The 20,964-nt window shown below is 41.6% G+C and overlaps 2 long non-coding RNA genes across 2 annotated transcripts; both read right to left on the bottom strand.

Moving 5' to 3' along the window:
- Positions 1 to 4,018: 4,018 nt before the first annotated feature.
- Positions 4,019 to 9,668, bottom strand: LOC109892387 (uncharacterized). Its single transcript, XR_002255615.2, has 4 exons — positions 9,167 to 9,668; positions 8,289 to 8,353; positions 7,039 to 7,091; positions 4,019 to 6,707 (listed from the first exon to the last, which is right to left on the bottom strand). It is a non-coding gene; the product is annotated as an uncharacterized LOC109892387 (long non-coding RNA).
- Positions 9,669 to 10,766: 1,098 nt separating this feature from the next.
- Positions 10,767 to 19,188, bottom strand: LOC109892388 (uncharacterized). Its single transcript, XR_002255616.2, has 7 exons — positions 19,083 to 19,188; positions 17,813 to 18,031; positions 16,844 to 17,530; positions 14,341 to 14,603; positions 13,349 to 13,852; positions 12,811 to 13,143; positions 10,767 to 12,478 (listed from the first exon to the last, which is right to left on the bottom strand). It is a non-coding gene; the product is annotated as an uncharacterized LOC109892388 (long non-coding RNA).
- Positions 19,189 to 20,964: the final 1,776 nt, after the last annotated feature.

A 20,964-nucleotide genomic window follows, 5' to 3' on the forward strand; every position in this document is an offset into this window, starting at 1 on the left:
GCATAATCAATTATTATAATACATCAAACATTTGATACAGCCCCTATCACGACCCCAAGGTGAACCCCTGACAACAGCTTTGCACACTCTTGGCATTCTCTCAACTAGCTTCAACTGGAATGCATTTCCAACAGTCTTGAAGGAGTTCCCACATAAGCTGAGGACTTGTTGGCTGCTTTTCCTTCACTCTGCTGTCCAACTCATCCCAAACCATCTCATCTCAAGGTTCTTGATTGTGGAGGCCAAGTCCATCACTCTCCTTCTTGGTCAAATAGCCCTAACACAGCCTGGAGGTGTGTTGGGTCATTGTCCTGTTGAAAAACAAATGATAGTCCCAAGCGCAAACCAGATGGGATGGCGTATCGCTGCAGAATGCTGTGGTAGCCATGCTGGTTAAGTGTGCCTTGAATTCTAAATAAATCACAGACTGTGTCACCAGCAAAGCACCCCCACACCTCCTCCATGCTTCACGGTGGGAACCACACATGTGAAGATCATCCTGTTCACCTACTCTGCGTCTCACAAAGACACGGGTTGGAACCAAAAATCTCAAATTTGGACTCATCAGACCAAAGGACAGATTTCCACCAGTCTAATGTCCATTGCTCGTGTTTCTTGGCCCAAGCAAGTCTCCTCTTCTTATTGGTGTCCTTTAGTAGTGGTTTCTTTGCAGCAATTCAACCATGAAGGCCTGATCCATGCAGTCTCCTCTGAACAGTTGATGTTGTGAGATGTCTGTCACTTGAAGCATTAATTTGGGCTGCAATTCTGGTTGGTAACTCTAATGAACTTATCCTCTGCAGTAGAGGTAACTCTGGGTCTTCCTTTCCTGTGGCGGTCCTCATGAGTGCCAGTTTCATCATAGGTCTTGATGGTTTTTGTGACTGCACAAAGTTCTTGACATTTCCCGCATTAACTGACCTTCATGTCTTAAAGTAATGATGGACTGTCATTTCTCTTTGATTATTTGAGCTGTTCTTGCCATAATATGAACTTGGTATTTTACCAAATAGGGCTATCTTCTGTATACAACCCCTACCTTGTCACAACAGAACTGACTGTCTCAAACACATTAAGGGAAGAAATTCCACAAATTAACTTATAACAAGGCACACCTGTTAATTGAAATGCATTCCAGGTGACTACCACACGAAGCTGGTTGAGAATGTCAAGAGTGTGCAAAGTTGTCATCTGTGCAAAAGGTGGCTATTTTGAAGAATCTCAAATATTTGTTTAACAATTTTTTTGGTTACTACATGATTCCATATGTGTTATTTCATAGTTCTGATGTCTCCACTATTATTCTACAATGTAGAAAATAGTAAAACAAATAAAGAAAAACATTGGAATGAGTAGGTGTGTCCAGACTTTTTACTGGTACTGTATGCTTGTAAATTTACCATTAAAAAGAACCATGTGTTTGAGTGTCCATATAGCTGTACCATGATATTTGCATTGCTACTAAGTAACCCTCCAATTGTTCTCCACTATTCCACCCGCTAAAGCCCCTCCCCATCCCAAGTTGGGTTGTCATCCCAGTGACCGGCAGACCACCCCCGTCCTCCCGGATCCCTAGGCCCCCCAAGAGGCCAGGACCTATCCTTCAAAAAGAGAACACAGTTCCACCCACAGAGCAGAAGCAGATCAATCTCTAAAAGTATTTCCAATGCTCTCACCTCAATTTGCTTTATATATAACTATTCAAATATATATATATTAACATCATCATTAACAATTAATATGCGTAATAATGTTGGCAGTTCATACAAATTATTGTTACCTATAACCAGGATTGTTACCTATAACCAGGATTGCCATTGCATTACATTAAATTTTTGTTAAGCAATTATTATTTTAGCAAACAATTATTGTGATTCCTACTAGATTGTCCCTAACATCCTTGCCCCTAGCAAAAGATGTGGGATACATACACACAAACATACTCTTACACACTCTACCCCTTTCCCCCATAATCAACCATAAGCTCAGATGTTCAACAGTTGTTACATCCCAGAGCCCAACTCAAGAAAGGACCTGATTTATGAATGCATTTACAGTTACAGCTGTTTGAGAAACCATGCAAGATTGAGCAAAAATTTGAGAAATTTGAGAAGTCTTAGGTGATGAAGATCAGATCCACCCCCTTCCCCTGAAAACACACACACGCTGGTCCTCCTGACCATTCTCCCAAGCATCTCTCTGCAGTCAGACATACGGAATTGTTTTAAGATGGTCATACTATGGATCATTTAACAATTTGATTAAACATTTTAGGACCCTTACAGGTAAAATATTGAATTTGGCCTTTACTACTATAACCCAGAGACAGACTGCTCCTGAGGTATTTCCTGATCCTGTCCTCTCACTCTAAAATAACAGTACGTGATTAAGATCATGTGTTGCCACAGACACTCATGCATTGCGGAAAGCCTGAAAAAGCTGAAAGCTCATGTATCATTGATGTTATACGGTAAGTTAGGCAATGGATGTCATAAGTGTGTGTCTGTGTGTGTACAGCATCATAGTCTACGGGAGCATAACTGGAATCCACATTGTTCAAATGCAGTACCTGAATTGCTGTTGACCCTTATGCAATGTGCACTAAAATAACATCAATAATATCAGAAATCGCTAAACTGCAGCATTTGTGTGTGCGTGAGCGCGTGTCTGGAATGGATGTTTTCCTTAGAAAAGCTAAAATGTCCTGGGTCTCAGGGGTAGCCGGCTGGTAAAATTATTCTATGAAAGAGCTGGTCCCAGACTCCCAGTGGACCATAACTTACCATGCTACAGTACACAGTGCCTTGAAGTATACAACACAGTGCTTTAGCCTTCACCACCAGAGTATGATTTAAAGTCTGGCTTGGAAGGCACCACCCTGACACAGTAATTACTACATTGAACGTTATAACACAACTGTCTGATGATAAATTGAATGCAAACTTTCCTATGTGTCTGTGTTTTTTTCTTTTTCTTTCTGCAGTGCAGACAATAAAACATTTTCCAACTTGGAATCTTTGGTATTGTTTTGGAAAAGAGAGAGGGGTCCGGAGGAAGGGAGAGAGAGAGGCGTTTGAAAGCTGGAGCTGCTGATGAGATTAGAATGAGCTGGTCACAGAAACAGACAGCATCAGGGAACAAGGGAGGACTCAGCAGTGGCTCTGCTCTATCTGACCAGACCCTCCTGCCTGTACCCAGATGTCAGGGAATAATGGGCTTTGCATGCATGAACCCAACTTTACCACAACAGCCCAAATCCTGCAGTGGAAGACAGCATCTACGCCCACAAAATGTACACACCAGTCACACACACATGTGCACGCTCATTCGCACACACAAGGAGAAGAGGTATTGAAGAAAGTTTCCCAAAATCTAGCTATAGTCCTAAGTTCACATCCATGCAGTTTGGGTGTGAAATTGTTTGCCAAGCGTTAGCCACATTCCGTTTCCTCTTGACAGTATTTTCCATGTGATGCTCCAAAACTTTCCCAGAATCTAACAGAACTGCTAATAAGGCCTTTCTATGTGTAAAACTGACCTCGCTATTGAATGAAAGAGGGATTTGATGTCCTTGTGTGGGAGTGTATTACCGTTTTGCCATCATATCAATGCACAATTCTCCAATGTATCTTGATTCATCCCTGAAAAGCAATCATCTCTGGGTAAGTTTGCTCTGATAACAGTTTTTGCACTTAAAATGTGTCCTAAAGCTTAGTTTGCCTGTGTCAGTAGATAAGTGGTTTGGGGTGGGAAAGATTCATCCAACTATGTTGTAAGTAATATCCTCTTCGACGCCACAGGTTAAAACAATCATGCTTTAGATCTGCTCTGAATTGCTGTGTCAGAACTGTTGTCTGCTGATGGCTATAAACCACTGCTTGAAAATGACTTGACTTTTTGCAACAACGTATTCCATGGCGCGGCATGATCAATTTCTCGAACAAAGCACAATTGCACAAGTTTCCTACAACACTGGAAAAACTCCAGCAACATCAACAGATTCAAATAAAAACACAAATTTACGAGCTTGCATATTTATTGCACTACTTTTAAAATTGCCAACAAAAAAAATACATGGGATACTGTAAGTTAAGTGCATCGTTGTAATAATTTTGCAAAGCTGGCATATCGTGTTTTTTTCCAACCATATACAGTGGTAATTACTGAATACCTGACTCAACACACTACAGCACATCCTGCATATGCTATTCACTTTGCTATGTACAAAATAGCTTACATATTAACTAGTCTGAAAGGAAAGAACTGCAAGAGGAAAAATGTGTAACAAATCAACTCAATGAGGAAGAGAGCGATCAATAACACTAGAACATGCTGGTCCAAAAAGGTCCCCAGAATCAGGGGAGAATGGAAGACAAAACAATAACATGGGCTTTCAACTTGGTTATTATCATATTAATATTAGAATCTTTAACAAAATAAATTAACAGGGAAGCAAAGACAAAACTGCAAATAGTGACATTACTGCAAATAGTGACATTACTTTGATGTTTTAAATCTATAGCTAAAAACTAAAAAAAGCTTTTTGGTTTTAGTTTGTCTGTTTTATAACAAAGTAAGCTTCTCATCAACATACATTTACAAAATCATTCAAAAAATACATAAATTAAAAAGATTGTTCTATTCTAACTTTGCTACATGTGCACGATTTGGAAAATTGTATTTAATTTTTTTAAACAAGATTATATGCATCATGTGATTCCAGTCTCACATTAACTAACATTAAGTTACACATGACTCTCTATAGGATTAAGTCATATCCAGCTGGTGAAGGAGATGAGGAAAAGTTGAAACCCTGAACCCAAACCCAAACAGGCTGGGCCTTAAAACACATCAAGTGTGTTCATTCTTTTTAGCATTTACCTCTATCAAGCTCTCTCAAGTGCCATTTTTGAAAAGCATGACTTTTCAAAAAAAAATAACCTTCATTTTACATTTAACCGTTTACTTATTCTAATCAACTTGAAGCAGATAGACATTAACATTGCGTTATTCTGTGGCGTCTTCTATATGTTTCCATGTGACAAATTCATAACTCACTCGTTTGTGTGCAAAGTCTCTTAGATCTCCGTTACACACAAACATGCTAGGGGCAGAACTGCACTCTTCGTTTCGAGATTGTCTGTCAATCAAAACACACTTAAGCTTAACATTTTCTAAGTGACCAGTGCTGGGTACTACTAGAGACATTGTATACCTTTGAATGCACATGTTAGTATTAAAGGGTAACTAGTGTTAACAATTGCAGTTTTGTGATTGCTCCCATCAACATGGTATATCCTCAAATCTTCTCACATGAATCCTCTTTTCCTTTAGTAAAACATTGACCATGATAAAAGTTTATATTTCCTCAAATCTTAAATCCAATGAGAAAGCCACACAGAAAACAGTGAAAAACTAAGCCAATCCAGACCAAGTTACAACAACCATGACAACAAAGAACCAACACCTTCTTTACTCAGAATGTGAAAGTAAAACAAGAAAACCCATCTCAGCTACCTTTCCAAGGAGCAGATTAAAGTCCAAAATAGCACCAATCATCAGTGTCTCAGTTCCGTGGCAGCATCTCACTCACTTACCACAAGGGAACAATGCATTTCTACTATAGCTACTTCTATAGGCTACATCACAGCGTACATAACTGTCTACACATGGTTTTATACTAGCAACAAACATTCTAAAACTTTTAAAAAGCAAACTTACTTAAAACCATAAACATTTAAAATACAAAAACACACTAGCAAGCATTTACTAGCTAACATGGAAAAAGGGGGGACTCTTAGCCTCAGTAAATACTGTAGAGTGTGTAAATATTAAGAGTTTTGAGAATGAGAGAATAATTTGAGCTGAAGGGTGTGAATCACCTGAAGAACAGAGCAATTAGGACTGTTAAAAAGTACAATCTTGAACCCAACGTTTGAATGGTTCCGCTTCGAGGTGCAACCACTCCCTTCCAAGACGTTGTAGTGTGTTTTGTAGAGATAATGATAAAGGTCTAGGCCTAGCTTAATACTGTGTTAAGGAGCGATCACATACTGCAGTTGAGCGTGTGAACAGTGCAGAGAACTGAGTGAGTGTTAAAACATAAATAGGAGGATAATGCTGCTGTTTAAACTGTGATTTGTTCTGTGGCAGAGTGGATGACATGCTGCTGCTTGTCAGTTACTGTACTCAGCCCACAAGGGACCACCTGTAGAATTCGTAAACGTAGACGTGGGTCTCTGCAAGCCTGGTCCCAGATCTGTTTGGGCAGTCACCAAAGCCATGGAAGACAGCACAAACAGACCTGGGATCAGGCTAGGTCTCTGCTGTTGGAGACTGTTATTACATTGCTTTGTGTCATTCGGCTTTTCCTCTCCTTCCTGAAAACAAACATATCATCAAGGCTTAGAGTCCCTAACAAGCTACTGTATATCTATCTAATGTGTTAATAAATCACAAAAATAGACAGAGAAGGTATGAAACTTCCGAGTCATCATGATGTCATCTATACCCCCCCTTTCCCTTCCCCCCCAAAAAGGTTAGACATGATTACAAAAATCAGAAATGAAAATACATTTTTTTTTCTCCCATTTCTTCTTTATGATGACAGTGTTTTGTTTCTCCCAGGAAGGAGCGAAGGGAAGGACCGGTGAGTTGTTTTGTTGGTGCTCCCCTTTGGTCCGACCGACAGTGACCTGCAGTCTTCTCTGTGAAAAAAAGGAAAAAGTCAATTCAAAATTCTAGACATGATAATATAATCGACAACGACAGCTCGTGTGGATACTCTAGGTTGAGACTTGCCAAAAGACTTTGCAATTACGTCATCCTGAAGAATCTTCTGTAAATTCAGCTATACGTAGATTTTGGGTCCGACAACATAATACTAGGAAACCTTTTTAACCACAATTTAGCCTAGGCTAGAGCAGGTTTCTCAGGATGTGTATCAGCTGTTAGAATGAGATAATGACACCTTTACAGTCCATTAAATAATACAGTAGTACTGCACTGTCATTCATTAATAGACTTGGCTGTTCTTACCTCAGGGGAGCCATCATAGCCTGTTAATTTCAGTCTGAGGGTTAAACTGGTACCTAAGACCAAGAGAGACAAGCATGAAATATAACTATTTGATTCATGAACAACAGTGAGTCAGTGATCCCTAGCTGCAATTCATTACCCTAGAACTCACAACGAGACAAGCCAATACGAAAACAGAAAAGACAATAAGGGATCTGAGAAAACGCATTTACTGTTGCTTAAGCTAGCATCATATTACAAAGTAGACTATAACTGTTAGGCCTACTCCTGGGCAATCCATGTTCTGAATCCAAATGCTCAAAGCAGACTCAAGGGGATCTTTATGACCAAACAGTTCAACTCAGCTCTTGCAATATTGAACTAGAATGCAGGACGACACACAAACATTGGAAAATCATTTTCTAGGACAGAGATAAATGTAATGTAAAAACAACCAAACTAGCCCTTCCTAGAATTTTCACATAACTTGAACTCAATACTCCTGGAGAGAATCTGCCCTCCTAACTCCTTCCTTCTTACAGCAACTTAGTAGTTTAACATGACTTAGTAGTTTAAATGCACATGTTAAATTTACAGTACAGTAAAGTAGAGGCATAGGGAAGGCCACCTGTTTAAAACAGACTGTCTTTTCCACTTCCCAGACTGCAGCGCCTCCAGGCAACACCAGTCAAACGAGGTCACATTTTTCCCCCAGCGGCAGTCCACTGCATTGAGGCTGTCTCGAACTCACTGAACCCACAGGCAGCCTTGAGCTAGCATAGACAGCGCTGCTGCATCGGAGCCATGGACTTATATAACTGGTCAGAGGCCTGCTCAATGCTGAGCAGTAGTGATGATACTGTACCAGCTAAAGCTGTGATTGGGTCATAAATACCGGTATATCACTCTGATTGGACAAGGGAAGGCAAGCTTGTATCCTTACAGATTCTGATTGGTGATGGTTTAGTGTGATGTTCTGATTTGGTTATAGGTTCCTTCCATCATTGGTTAGATTAGGATATGATACTTGCCATGGATCATAATTACTTGCTATGGATTGTTTAAAATGCAGATTATATTGCCAAAAGCAATACTGTTCCCCTATAGTCTTAAATACACAGACAATACATAGAGCAAATTATGATAAAACAATATAGTAACAAGTCAAAGCAATAGCCTAGAGCTACATGTGACAATATGTTGATTTTAATTATCCTATCTATGGTTAGGTTGAGATCTGTGAATTTTAACAGGGCGACATCAAATTTTACCTTGATTATCTGCAAGAGCCGCATTTCTACTGCATAGTCAGTCTGGCATCAGGGCAAGTGTGGGACTGCGAGATAAAAAAAATATATATATATATAAACATGATAAAACATTTGTGTGTATATCACTACAGACATAATTGAAGAAGCATCAAGCATTCAGTGACAGTCAGTATACATTAAATAAACGGCATCTCAATGCACAATAATGCGCCATGCAGTAAAAGCGTATTATCAAATACACGTGTGCAGTAGGCAGACAAAAATGACTTCATCTTTTTGACTAAAAAAAGATGTAGCTAGTAAAAACAGCAAGCACCCTTGCGGGGAGAGAACCCCATACACGGCTGCGTTGACCCAACTGCCCCCGTCTAAATACAGATTCATGCAATCCCTGAATGAGCACCTGCCGGTGCTTTACAAATGTATCATTCAACAGCAAAACACCTCGCTACATTGTGATTGTTACAGTTAATATCGTAATGTGTCAAGTAATATAATATTACAAATATAGCTAGCTATTAAATTAAAATACCAATGCTGCTGCATAAACTTGCTGGTTTGCAAGCAATAATCTAGCGTTTACCTCAAGCAAATTGTACTTGCCGTCTTTGCTAGCCTCTCAAACAAAGAAAGGGGGTTGCATTCAGTCTACGCCTGAAGCTGCTAGCTAGGGTTGGCTCGCACCAAAATGCCATGCCAGCTTGGCAGCTCGCTAGTTAGTGAGCTAGCTAGCTAACCTCATAGCTAGCTAGCGAACGTAGCTGGACCGGCAAAAATAAAACACGTCTGCTAACACACAATTATGTTGCTATTGGCTAGCAGGCTAACCAGATTCGAGAAGTAACATCGAACAGCTCATTGTAATTAAATGTACTTACAGATTGAAGCCCAGTTATACTAAAGTAATTCACATTAGTTCGCTAGCCAGCTAGCGGTGGGGAGGCCAGCTGGCGCTGATGAAGTTTCAATTTTACTGGCACAATGTTGCATACGTGAAGCTCGTAAAAACGGCAAGCAGTCTTGCGGGGACAGAACCCCATATACGGCTGCGTTGACCCAACTGCCACCGTCTTTAACTAACTAGCTTGCTGTTGGCTCGGGGCCAGGCCCCCCATTACATCTGCAGTAGTGTACAGTCAGACTGCTCCGTGCTTACTCGGCAGTCTGCGGTAACTCAAGGTCCCCCTCTGTCTGGGAGAGACAGCTTCTCCAATCAGAGCGAAGGCCGGTGGAGCCAACCTCTAAACATTGAGGGGATTCGATGAATCTTGCCCGGACGCCATTGTAAGCGTGTTTTGCACCGGCTGAAAGTTGACTCCATTGAGTTCGAAACCGGGTTGCTTCCAGGGCGTGAACTTGGTGCCCAACTCTGCCCGACGGAGAAATCGGCTCAAAACAAACGTGACGTAATTTAGCACGTGAAGTAATGAGCAGGATTCGGTGTTTTCACATGCAAAAGTGCCTTCCCAAAGAAAACTATTTTAAAAATCGAAACATAAATTCTATGGAAAATGGTATGAAAATATTGTATGTTTCTGGACAATGTACCATGTTGACAACATGACAGAGTGGCGCAGATTACTGTCCATTTGACAATGTCGCTCCTCCCTCACCGCTTTTGCTCGGTCACGTCACGGGCCATAGACCAATACCCCGCGGCTCAGCATAATCGAATTCGGAAATTAGGTGCACTCGATTTAGTAAAAAATGGGGGTGGCGGTGTAGATAGGCCTACCACTGAAACCCTACTAGTAGGAGGCTGTACTAAAACCATAGATATGTAAATGTAGGCGTTTGTCCCAATTATCTATCCTTCTTCCCAAACGGTATTCACTTCCCTTCACTGATTTTAAAGGAAATTACTGATATATAGTGGGAACTCCTACAAGTCCATGTCATGCAATGATTTTAGATTTGTGGTAAATAGTGAATGAGGGCACAATTCGGGGAAAATGCACTATTATTGGGAAGCACCAGTAGATTCCATTGTCTTGTTTCTTGTTGTGAATAACGGAAGTATTACATACCCAAATCGTGACCGTGCACATGGTATTTATTTTATATATTTAACTAGCAAGTCAGTTAGGAACAAATTATTATTTACAATGGCGGCCTATCACCGCCAAACACTAACGACGCTGGTCCAACTGTGCGCCACCCTATGGTATGCAGGACCCACGAGTACAAATCAACTACACCTGTGTAATTCACCCAGACTGGAACCTGGATGTGGATTCCCTTGAACGTCCACTACCAACGGAAGCTCTACCACTTCTTCCCTGGAAGATAATGCTCTTCAATTATTCCCTATATTTGTACTTAAGTGGTTTCTGATTACACTTAATTACAGATTACAGTATTCAGTTTATCGTAATCCACAAAAACGTTTACGACAATCTACCATTGCATGTTCATAATCAGAGACAGACTTTACTAGTGATGAGTTCATACTGGCTTAAAACATTGACTGGCAAGTAATACCTCTCATGCTCAGTGTTTATTTCACATCTTTAAGGCAGAACAGAAACAGTTGGAAAACCCCTGATTAATTTAAAAGCACAGGGTCTATAAAAGTGAATTCCTTTACATCCCTATTCAACATGGACCAAAAGAAGAGTGGAACTGCACAAGGGCTGACTGTGAGAGCGTGGAATATTTATGTAGTGAGGTCACCTAGTAACATGCAGCTTCCTCTCTTCGATCTCACTGCCTCTCTATGCCGCTTGGAAATTAAACATCTGCACATTCCTCCCCCATCCCCCCGACACACACACAGCAAAAAAAAAGACTACACTCAAATGCTGAAGTTTTCATTACACCTTTAAGGCTTTTGAGATCATGTGTCCTCTTAATTTCTGTTGAGACTAACTAAGATGATATCCATGCTATCTTCTCCAAAATAACAACACAATATTTTTAGAAAAACTTCGTAACATATTTCTTATGTGAACATAAGGTTCTGCATAGGTTGCATAGGTGGTCTGCAAGGTGGTCTCATACACTAGTCCAGTTTCAAGACCCTCTGACCATTCTTATGCATTTCTTCTACTTTTCTATACTCAGTTTTCTATAATGTAGCAAGACATAACACTAAAGGAGACATTAACGTATATAATTGTATTCACATGAGCTATATAATAGCTACGTTAGTTTGAACAGTGGCTGCAGAACATAATAAATCCTTGAAATTGGACTCATGATCTGTGCACGGTTTCTGTGAGTTTGTCACTTGTACATGTATTAAATGAGAGGTTTATTTGCAGAGCCATTTGAAAATATATGTCCTGTATCTTCAGGTAGCATGAAATAAAGAAACAAGTGTTGACATCACTGTGGTGTCCCTCAAGCTGGGTCTTGTTCACCAAGAAACACCAAGAAAGAAAAACTGTAAATGCTCGGGGAATACACCCCTTCCAGTATATCTGATCTACATTCAAACAAACATATATACAATGTTCATTAAGACAATGGTTTCCGATTTAAACGTAAAAAATGCTTCAAATAAAAACACAAATCTGAATGTGAAAGTCCCTGAGGAAACTGCCAAACTCTCCAATGTAGAAGAGTGAGTTAACATTGATTTAAAGTATTCTGCTTGTATGCAGATGGAGAAAAATGACCATAAATGTCTAGCTTTGTGAGGTTTGAAAAAATATAACCAAATAAATATATTTTAGAATATATAGATTACCCAAAAGGCTAGAAGATATGATTGGGGTGAAAGAGCCAAAAATGTAATCATCCAATATGGGACATTGGCAAAGCTTCTCGGTGCCAGTTTGGACAAAACATTTATGATTTGAAGATACATTTTCACTTTTTTTGTTTTCCCTGTTGCCATCTTGTGGCCAAATCTATTCACTGCAAGCATGAAACAGCATAATCACAAGCAGAGACGTAATTTTACTGCTACATACACAGACATACATGCAAAGAACCCAGATTTTTCTCAAGCGCAATCTTTCAAGGATTTCTTAACATTTTGTTTTCCAGTTTGATTAAAACCGAGAGTGACTTCCGTTTCTCCTTTCACTTCCTCCTCCTTCCTCCCCCTCTCATCCCTCACTTCCCTCAACTTCAGTGAAGATGTCACTGAAGAAGTACTGGGACACGTTAAGGGGTTCCTCGCTTGCTGAACAGCTGTCTACACAGGGAGACGCACTGGGCTGGGTGGCTGGTACCTGAGAAGGCTAGTGGAGAGAGAGATGGGGAGGGAGAGAGAGATGGGGAGGGAGAGAGAGATGGGAAGGGAGAGAGAGAAAGAGAGAGCGGGAGAGAGATGGGGAGGGAGAGAGAGAAAGAGAGAGCGGGAGAGAGAGAGATGGGGAGGGAGAGAGAGAAAGAGAGAGAAATGGGGAGGGAGAGAAAGAGAGAGAGAGCGGGAGAGAGAGTAGGACAGAAGCACAATAATAATTCTGTGTCTGATCGTACAAGATTATTCCCACAATGGTAGATCAATGTTTTTGTGTTCAGTGCAATTTTGCAGAGGTAAAATATCACCACATGTTGTCCATCTCTTTACCTTGGTAGCTGTAGTACATTGGAAAGTACTGGGATCTGGGTCTGAGTGGAAGGCCTGGACATCAGAGGGCTGTTCCCAGGTCACCCTGGGGGAACTGTCTGGCCTAGTGACCATTCTGGTGGAACTAATGGTGGTGTTTCTAGTAGAGGGGGCAGGCATGTATCTGGTGGTGGAGGGGGCTGGTGCCGCTGTTTCCCCCCTGGCCGGGTGGTGTTGACCTGGGGCCTCTGAGGGGCTGCTCTGGGTCCTCGAGGAGGGGCAGAGGGGGCAGCTGCAGGGTTGCTGGTCTTATTGGACATGAAAGAAAGAAATCCTCTGGGTCTTCTACCAGGCCTATAGAGGGAAGGAATATTATTCCTAATCAATCAATCTAATCAATGGAAGACATTAACTGAATGTGTCCTGTCAATCAACAACTATAATTCAACATGAGGTCCTTTCAACTACTTGAGATTTCATATTTTATTGAGGAGTTTACAACTAATAGATAGTACAAACTGAGACAGATGGAGAGATTGACAGGTATTAGAATCTTCACCTGCTCAAGGGGCCACTCGTATCCAGCGGTGTCATTTGACAGGCAGCCTGAGACTCCGCCCCTGACCTACGGTCCTCCATCTCGCTCCCTCCAGTGGGCGTGTCCTCCTCTGTCTCTGGGAGGTCTAAACGGCCCACAATCTCCTGCTCCTCAGCCGCCACCTCTCCTGATGCTGTTCCTGTGACGGAGGGACCTGGCTGGGTTGGGGGCTGTGGGGTGGTCCGTCTCTGGGTTGGTGGTGGTGGTATGGTCTGGGGTAGAGGCTGTGGGGTGGTTCGTCTCTGGGGTGGTGGTATGGTCTGGGGTGGAGGCTGTGGGGTGGTCCGTCTCTGGGATGGTGGTATGCTCTGGGGTAGAGGCTGTGGGGTGGTCCGTCTCTGGGATGGTGGTATAGTCTGAGGTGGATGCTGACACAGCCTCCTTGGCTAGGACCGAACAACTGGGCTGTTTCCTTACTGCTGTGTTAGGTCTGATCTGCAGTTTGTCTAGGTCACACAGACAGAACTAAATGAAAAACATATTACAATTACAATCTACAATAGATGGATGGAAGGATGGATGAATAGATGGATGGAAGGATGGATAGAAGGATAAAATAATGGATGGATACAAGGATGGATGGATAGATGGTTGGATAGAAGGATGGATGGATTGAAGAATGGATGGACGGATAGGATGGATAATGGATGGACAGATAGAAGGCTGGATGGATAGAAGAATGGATGGATTGATAAAAGGATGGATTGATAGGATAGGATAGAAGAATGGATGGATTGATAAAAGGATGGATGGATTGATAGGATAGGATAGAATAATGGATGGATTGATAGAAGGATGGATGAATGAATGGATGGACAGAAGGATGGATGGATAGAATAATGGATGGATTGATAAAAGGATGGATGAATTAATGGCATTGAATGAACAACAATGGAAAACATGTCTGTTAAACATTGTATTAGATGTACAACTACTGTGTATTCTGTGCCCACCTCTCCTGGCTCTCTCTAGCACTTTCCTCTTAAAAGGAGGATCTATGTCCTCCCTAGTCTCCGCGTCAGCCATGGAGTCTCCTGAGGGATTGGCTGAGGCACACACATCTACTGGGCCTGCTGTGGAGCCAGACTCCACTTCCTTGATACTGGTGTATGTGGGTTGAGGGACGACCTCATCAAATGACATGGGCTCAGGGGCTTTGCAGAGGATACCAGCATACCCTTCCTCCAAACCACCTCCAGGACCAACAATATCACTGCTGAAGGAGAGGAGAGGCATATGTTAGGTGATGAGAGCACAAAAGAGAGAGATGGCGAGAGAGAGAGATAACGTACATTCATATGGTAGATAAATTCAGTGGTGGAAAAAGTACTCAATTGTCATACTTGAGTAAAAGTAAAGGAAATGACTCAAGTAAAAGTGAAAATCACCCAGTAAAATACTACTTGAGTAAAAGTCTAAAAGTATTTGGTTTTAAATATACTTTAATATCAAAAGTAAATGTAATTGCAAAAATGTACTTAAGTATCAAAAGTAAAAGTATGATTAATTTCAAATTCCTTATATTAAGCAAACCAGATGGCACAATTGTTCATGTTTTTTAAATTTACGGATAGCCAGGGGCACACTCCAACACTCAGACATCATTCAAAAACAAAGCATTTGTGTTTTGTGTGTCTGCCAGATCAGAGGTAGTAGGGATGACCAGGGATGTTCTCTTGATAAGTGCGTGTCCTGCTAAGCATTCAAAATGTAACAAGTACTTTTGGGTGTCAGGGAAAATGTATGGATTAAAAAGTATATCCTTTTCTTTACGAATGTAGTGAAGTAAAAGTAAAAGTTGTCATAAATATAAATACTAAAGTACTGATACCCCCCAAAAACTTCTTAAGTAGTACTTTAAAGTATTTTAAGTACTTTTCACCACTGGATAAATTGCATCTGGGGGGGAAACTAAGTGGACCGGGTTTGTGATGACTGACAGACAGGCACTAACCTCTGCTGCAGTTGAGAGCATGCGTCTGCGACCGGTAGAAAAGAGAGGGGCTCGGAGAGGGTCTTATTTATTTCATCACATTCCCAGTTGGTCAGAAGTTTACATGCTACCAAATACTAATTGAGTGTATTGCCTTTAAATTGTTTAACTTGGGTCAAACGTTTCAGGTAGCCTTCCACAAGCTTCCCACAAGAAGTTGGGTGAATTTTGGCCCATTCCTCCTGACAGGGCTGGTGTAACTGAGTCAGGTTAGTAAGGCCAACATGATCGCACACGCTTTTTCAGTTCTGCCCACACATTTTGTGATGGCCACTTCAATACCTTGACTTTGTTGTCCTTAAGCCATTTTCCCACAACATTGGAAGTATGCTTGGGGTCACTGTCCATTTGGAAGACACATTTGCGATCAAGCTTTAACTTCCTGACTGATGTCTCGATGTCGCTTCAATATATACACATCATTTTCCTGCCTCGTGATTCCATCTATTTTGTGAAGTGCACCTGTTCCTCCTGCAGCAAATCACCCCCACAACATGATGCTGCCACCCCTGTGCTTCAAGGTTGGGATGGTATTCTTCGGCTTGCAAGCCTCCCCCTTTTTCCTCCAAACATAACGATGGTCAGTATGGCCAAACAGTTCTATTTTTGTTTCATCAGACCAGAGGACATTTCTCCAAAAAGTATGATCTTTGTCCCCATGTGCAGTTGCAAACCGTAGCCTGGATTTTTTTATGGCGGTTTTGGAGCAGTGGCTTCTTCCTTGCTGAGCGGCCTTTCAGGTTATGTCGATATAGGACTTGTTTTATTGTGGATATAGATACTTTTGTACCCGTTTCCTCCAGCATCTTCACAAGGTCCTTTGCTGTTGTTCTGGGATTGATTTGTACCTTTCGCACCAAAGTACGTTCATCTCTAGGAGACAGAACGCGTCTCCCTCCTGAGCGGTATGACGGCTGCGTGGTCCCATGGTGTTTATACTTGCGTACTATTGTTTGTAGAGATGAACGTGGTACCTTTAGGCATCAATTAGCCTATCAGAAGCTTCTAAAGCCATGACATGATTTTCTGGAATTTTCCAAGCTGTTTAAAGGCACAGTCAACTTAGTGTATGTAAACTTCTGACCCACTGGAATTGTGATACAGTGAATTATAAGTGAAATAATCTGTCTGTAAACAATTGTTGTAAAAATTACTATCATGCACAAAGTAGATGTCCTAACCGACTTGCCAAAACTATAGTTTGTTAACAAGAAATCTGTGGAGTGGTTGAAAAACTAGTTTTAATGACTCCAACCTAAGTGTATGTAAACTTCCGACTTCAACTGTATGTGTTGGAGGTACACTAAGTGCTTCACTTAACCTATCAATTTGCAATAATAATCCTACACTCTCTGCAGAGTCTGTGCTATCAAACATGCATCATGTGTTAGCTTCACAAGATTACATTATCAAGCCTTAATCTCTGAACTAAAGAAAATCAGTGAGACTGAAACCAATCTCACCTTTTCCTTGCTCATCTCCTGTCTCAGCAGTTCTCTGAGCTTCCGGGCCTTGGCCAGCCTCTGCAGGTCCGTTAGGTCATTCAGGAACTTGCTAAGCCTGGACTTTCTTGGTGCCAACCCGGTGAGCCCAACAGACACAGACCTGGCTACCAGAGTCTTATCTCTCTCAGATACTGAGATGCCCTCTTCGTGTGAAAGGGAGGATGAGGGGACATTCTTTGATGGAGTGGATGGAGCTTTAGTGGCTGGTGTTTTTTTCGAGAGATCTAATTGGATGCTGCCTTTGTCTTGTTTGGTGAGCTGTGAGGATGTTTCCTCCTTGTCTGCTGCCTGCAGGGTCTGTTGTGACGGGGATGAGTAATCCACTGCCTGCTTCCCCAGTGGGGGGGTTGTTGTCTCAGGGGCTGGGGAAGATGGGGACAGGGGGCTGGGTTTGGGCTGTACTTTGGCCTGCCTACTACCTCCAGAGGGCCTCCGCCTTGGGCATCTCATGCCCTGTGGGGGTCCAGCATCTGTCTCGCTGGGGGGCCCCTGGAGCCTCAGGGGCTGGGGTCTCAGTGCCCACTCTCACAGGGGACTTGGAGTTCCGGGAGGAGTAGAGGGTGAGGGCCGGGGTTGCTCTTCCTCCTTTGAATACTGTCTGAGGGGGTGCCACTGGAAGCCTCACCATTTGGGTCTTTATCATCCCTATACCAAAAGACAAAAGGATCAGAAACAATGCTGACAATCAAGGAATACGTGAGCAGCCACACAGTCAGTGGATGGTTGTTGGGAAAGAGGCAAGTTACTCATGTGTATAACCCATGTTACCTTGAACAGTTCTCAATTCTACAACAATTCTACATCCTATGAGAGGTTACTAACATCCAGAACCAGCTCTGACTGCTGGCCAGCAGCAACTAATCATTGACAAATGTTGCTGTAAAAGGGACTATAATACATTTGATTTAATGACAGACTTTTTCTCACTCTCTGGGTGTGGTGGACTCTGTGGGGGTTTCTGGAACTGCAGTAGTGGTGGTGTCCACCTCCTGGCCCCCTGCCTGGGAAGGAGCCTTGGTGGCCTGGGACGATGGAGGAGTGTCTTGGGAGGAGGCTAGGGCTGCTGGGCCTCTGCCCGCAGGCCTGACGTTGGGCCGAATACTGATCCTGGATCTGCGGACCATTCTGTCCTACTGCAGAGAGAGACTGTGACACAGATGATGACATGATTGGGTTGGTAAATACATGCACCAGAAAACGTATAGTGAGATACAGACATCTGATAAAGTAATTGCATTATCTTGCCAGCTAGCTAGCATTTGTTATAACAGAGTAGTAACGGCGAAAGAGTATTATTATTAACGTAAACTCACCCCATTGAGTACAAATGTGCGTAACCGCGACATTCAAACGAGGCTACAAAGAAAACTAACGGGACTGTAGCGACTGTATAATCCGGGGGGTGAACTAGGTTTTTATTCAAGCCTTGATCGACATGGTAATGGCTCTATAGTATTGGAGAAAAGTTGAAAAAACGGACCCTCCGTTACATCGTGGCGTGTCATGTCGTAACGTACAGCACGCATAAAGCAACTATTTCTGTCTTACAATCTCTCTCCACCAGGTGTAGCACTTCTTTCATCGTTTAAAAACAAGAAATGGACAGTAACGGGGGTAAGGGGGATACCTAGTCATTTTTTGCGTCATCATTGCATGCGATCATCATTCTCAAAGCCTGTTTTACTTCCAAGATCACTTTAGCACCGCCCTAAAAACCCGATTCAAATTCGACACAAACCTTCAAATAGATATCTAATGACACATTATATAAACTCATTATAGTGTTTTATTTATATTTTAGAGGCGATAAGGTGATAAGTTGGACAGATCGAGTGAAAAAAAAGCAATTTCCCCACATCTCTCCTCCTCACTATCACGCATTAGTTTTGCTTCCCCACCCGCAATTTTTTACAATTGCCTGCTTGAATTATGCAGAAACGGGCAGCGTTTAGGTCATGTCATTTATTTTGTTTGAAAGGGGAGAAATTGTGCTTTACAATTGTATTGACATTACAGTTGATCTGGAAGTATTACGTTTTTGGGGCGCTAAAATAAGGGCAATTGTACGGACCAAGGCGATGTACGAGTTTACGTTAGCATGCCATAAGTTCTACGCCTAGGAAAGCGAATGTAGCAATCTAGCTAATACTAACTTCCTCTTCTCCAAATACATATAATGATCAAATCAAATACAAACCTCGTGATTAAATGAATTTTTTTGAGATATATTCCATATGTTTGACGTTTTATTCCAAGTTTAGCGCTCATGAACACACTACCCCGCCATGATGTTTTCGGTGACGTCGAATGTAATTCGTGATGGGGATTATGGGAATAGTAGTTTTGTAACAATATAGATTGACCAAATGTCACAGAGTTTCTAAACCGAGAGGCGCAACATCGTGAGACTTCTGGGAACGCTTGCGAAACAGACCAAACAGACCATTATTCTTCGTTGGGGTTAACCGGCGGTAGGCATCAAATGTTAGTCAAATCAACTCAAATGTTATTTATCACATGTGCCGTACACAAAAGGTGTAGACCTCCCGAGTGGTGCATTGGTCTAAAGCACTGTATCTCAGTGCTAGAGGCGTCACTACAGACACACTGGTTCGAGTCCAGGCTGTATCACAACCAGCCGTGATTGGGAGTCCCATAGGGCAGCGCACAATTGGCCCTGCGTCTTCCGGGTTATGCTGTCATTGTAAATAACACATTTTTCTTAACCGATTTGCCTGGTTAAATAAAATGAAAATAAAGACAAGAAATGCTTACTTTACAAGCCCTTAACCAACAATGCAGTTTTAAGAAAATAGAGATAAGAAAATATTTACTAAATGAACTTAAGTTAAAAAAATTTAAATTAAAATTAAGTAACATAATAAAATAACAATAATGACGCTACAAGGGTTACCGAGTAGATGTAATTAGTCGAGGTAAAATTTAGTCGAGGTAATTTGTACATGTAGGTAGGGGTAAAGCGACTATGCAGGATAATAAACAGTGAGTAGGCACTCAGTTTTTCATTTTACCTTTATTTAACCAGGTAGGCCAATTGAGAACAAGTTCTCATTTACAACTGCGACCTGGCCAAGACAAAGCAAATCAGTGTGACAAAAACAACACAGAGTTACACATGGGATAAACAAAAGTACAGTCAACAACACAATAGAAAAATCTGTTTATGTTGTGTGCAAATGAAGTAAGGAGGTAAGGCAATAAATAGGCCATAGTGGCGAAGTAATTACAATTTAGAAATTAACACTGGAGTGATAGATGTGCAGATGAGGATGTGCAAATAGAAAGACTGGTGTGCAAAAGAGCAGAAAAACAAATATGGGGATGAGGTAGGTAGTTGGTTGGATGGGCTGTATACAGATGGGCTGTGTACAGTCGCAGCGATCAATAAGCTTTGCAAGTTTGAATCCCCGAGCTGACAAGGTACAAATCTGTCATCCTGCCCCTGAACAAGGCCACTATTACCCACTATTTCTAGGCCGTCATTGAAAATAAGAATTTGTTCTTAACTGACTTGCCTAGTAAAATAAAGGAAAAGTTCAAAGCTGCTCTGAAAGCTGATGCTTAAAGTTAGAGGGAGATACAGTTGAAGTCAGAGGTTTACATACACCTTTGTCAAATACATTTAAACTCAGTTTGTCACAATTCCTGACATTTAATCCTAGTAAAATTCCCTTTCTTAGGTCAGTTAGGATCACCACTTTATTTTAAGAATGTTAAATTGTCAGAATAATAGTCGAGAGTGATTTCAGCTTTTATTTCTTTCATCACATTCCCAGTGGGTCAGAAGTTTACATACACTCAATTAGTATTTGGTAGCATTGCCTTTAAATCGTTTAACTTGGGTCAAACGTTTCGGGTAGCAAGCTTCCCACAATAACTTGGGTGAATTTTGGTCCATTCCTCCTGACAGAGCTGGTGTAACTGAATCAGGTTGGTAGGCCTCCATTGCTCGCAAACACTCTTTCAGTTCTGCCCACAAATGTTCTATAGGATTGAGGTCAGGGCTTTGTGATGGTCACTCCAATACCTTGACTTTGTTGTCATTAAGCCATTTTGCC

This window comes from Oncorhynchus kisutch, linkage group LG6, assembly GCF_002021735.2.
Source record: "Oncorhynchus kisutch isolate 150728-3 linkage group LG6, Okis_V2, whole genome shotgun sequence".
In the NCBI taxonomy this organism is placed as follows: domain Eukaryota; kingdom Metazoa; phylum Chordata; class Actinopteri; order Salmoniformes; family Salmonidae; genus Oncorhynchus; species Oncorhynchus kisutch.